Below are 3174 nucleotides of genomic sequence, written 5' to 3' on the forward strand. Positions count from 1 at the left end.
ATCACACTTTAAAAAGACACTCATGAAAAAGGCCTTCCACAAATGCTTCAGAAAGTAGCAAGAATGGTAGGATAAGAGTGTTCAAGATGATGAGGAGGGCCAGGAATTTGGCTCAGTGGCTCTGCCCCTGCCTGGCAAGCAGAAGGTCCTGAGTTCGATCCCTGTTAACCCCCCTCCCCCCCGCCAAAAGATGATTTTGTGATTTTGGCCACTCTTTCAACACAATTCTGATATGTGTTCTCCTTAATAATAGAATAGAATAGAGTAATAAAATATTGAAATCCTGTCTACTCTTTAAGACCCAGCTTAAATGACATTATTTCTCAACCCTGTCACCAGCCCTGACTCACTCTAGGAATCACTAACATGTGATTCCCCATGCCATTTCTTCTTGCTATTATATACTTTTATTATGGCACTCATCTGATTATATGATAGGTCTTCCCTGGTCAGTCCCCTTCACTAAACTTCAAATTGCCTGAGGGAAACAACTTCTTAATTTTTTGAGCTTATCTCAAAACATATGTTCCATAAATACTTAAGGGATTTGTCTAAAGACTATATGAGCTATTATATGTTTTCCCCAGAAAATAATTCTACTTCTCCATAATTACAGAAATTTAGATCTACTGGACAAAGAAGGGAAAGTTGTAAAATATGCAAGAATTAGATTTTTCACTGGTACTTTAATCATTTGTTTTTAATATTCTTCCTCAGATACAAGGTAGACCAACCATGAATTGGATCTGTACCAGTGGAAATGATGTGTTCTCAAGGAATATAGCATAAGGGTTATGAAAATGATTTAGAGTCAGGCCAGGGTTTCCATTTAGTTCTGACACATACTGACTGTGTGATTTCAAGTAAGATATTAATGCTCATTTTTCTCATTTGTAACATGAGAAATGCTATCCATTTATGGAGTTGTGAGGATAAAATGAGTTAATATATATAAACAATGCTATGTAGTGCTTGGCACACAATGAATGCTTAATAAATATTATTTGATAAATTAGACATGACACCATGTGTTAGGTTGCTTTCACAAGAAGCAGAACTTGAGATAAGGATTTGTGATAACCAATTTACAAAAGAAGCTCGCAGGGAAAAATGGTAAGGAAGTAGCGGGAAAGGACAACAAAAGAACAACCAGTGAGGCAATGTCAGGCTGACCCACAGATACCTCTGTTACACCTTAGAACTTGTCCTAACCTGAAGTAAAGGCACTGAGGTTTCAGATCTCTCTACTGCCAGTCATTGGCTCAGGACCAGCTCCACGTATAAGCTAACTTTGAGCTGTCTTCATGAATCAGCTTCAGTTGCCTAAGCACAATTCTCTAAAGAAGAGTTGTAGGTATTGGGTCATTGGAAGCAAAGTCATGTTTGAGCAAGGAGCCTTAACAAGCACATAAGAACAATAAAATGGATAGGAAAGGACACATGTACAGCAACATATCTCAAGGTGCACTTAACCAGATATAATATAACTACCCACACTAGAGACAGACAGGTTCTAATCTCATCTCTTTCCCTTCCTGGCAATATGAATGAATTGGGATAATGTAACATCTGTATGTCTCTGTTTTACAACTTATAGAAGGGGGGTGCTAATACCTGTTTCAAAGAGTGATTATGAAAACTAAATGAGTTAATAATGTAAAATAGCTATGATTACCTGACATATTGATATACTCAGTAAATACTAACACGCAGAATCTCCCATTTATTGCACACTCACTATTGTACAGTAACAAGAGAGCAAAGTCTCTGACATCACACTAGTTCATAAAACCTGCCTCAATAAAGGGAAAAGAACCAAAATCATCCCATGTATACTTTCAGATAATTGCTCTTACAAACTAGAAATCAATCACAAAAGAAACTACAAAAATTTTATAAACACCTGGACACTAAATAACATGCTCCTAAACAGTCAATGCATCACAGAAGAAATGAAGGAAGAAATTCAACAGTTCCTACAATCAAATGACAATGATAGTACAACATATCTGGGAAAAAAATTGACAGCTATTCCTCAGAGGACTAATATCTAGAATATAGGAAGAATTTTAAAAAATATGAAGTCTTCAAAATAAAGACCCAATCAAAGCATGGGCAAATGAAATAAATAGATACTTCAAAGAACAAGCACACATGACCAATAAATACATGAAGAAATGCTCAACATCACTGGCCATTAGAAAAAGGTAAATTAAAACAACACTGAAATTCCATCTTACCCCAAGAAAGGTATAAATGTATGAGGTCTATTTTGGAGAAAGTTCCACTGCTGCTGAGAAAAATGTGTATTCTATTGTTGTTGTGTGGAATACTCTATAGATAGTTACTAAGTTCATGTATTCAAAGGTGTAGTTCAGCTCTGATATTTTGTCATTAAATTTTTGTTTGGTTGATCTATCTCTTTGTGAAAGTGGAGTTTTGAAGTCACCCACTATGATTGTATTGGGGTTTATTTGGTCTTTTATGTCCAGCAGTGTTTGTTCTATGATATTAAGTATGCTGATTTTCAATGGATAAATATTTACAATTGTTATCTCTTTGTGTTGAATTGTTCCTTTAACTAATATGTAGTGGCCATCCTTGTCTCTTCTGATCTGTTTTAGCTTGAAGTTTACCTTTTCTGAGGATAAATTTGCTACCCTGTATTCTTTCAGACTCCTGGCACGTGGAATATTGTTTTCCATTCTTTGGTTTTAGTCAATGATTTTCTTTTTTACTAGATGAGTTTCTTGAATGCAACAGGCTGTTGAATTCTTTTCTTCTCTTACTTTTTTCTTTTTTTGATCTACTCTGTGAATATGTGTCTTTTAATTAGGGAATTGAAGACATTTGCATTGAGAGTTATTACTGGAGTTGTTGACTGATTCCTATCATTGCCATTTTTTTCTGTTGTTGACTTCTTTATTTTTCCTTTTGTGTTTAATTTCTCATCTTACTTGATATATTCATTCCATCTGATTTTTTGTTGTTGTTGGCTTCATTGTCTCTGATATTCTTGAATAGTTTTTTGGGATGCTGGTTTGATGTTCATGTATCTCTTAAGCTGTTCTTTGTTGTGGAATGTCCTTTTTTCTTCATCATTTTGAAAGATAATTTTGCAGGATATTTTAATCTTGATTAGAAGTTATTTACTTATAGGGCTTGAAATGCTTT

This window comes from Heterocephalus glaber, unplaced genomic scaffold (assembly GCF_053883595.1).
Source record: "Heterocephalus glaber isolate CG9 unplaced genomic scaffold, H.glaber_assembly_v1.0 deba00001442, whole genome shotgun sequence".
NCBI lineage: Eukaryota > Metazoa > Chordata > Mammalia > Rodentia > Bathyergidae > Heterocephalus > Heterocephalus glaber.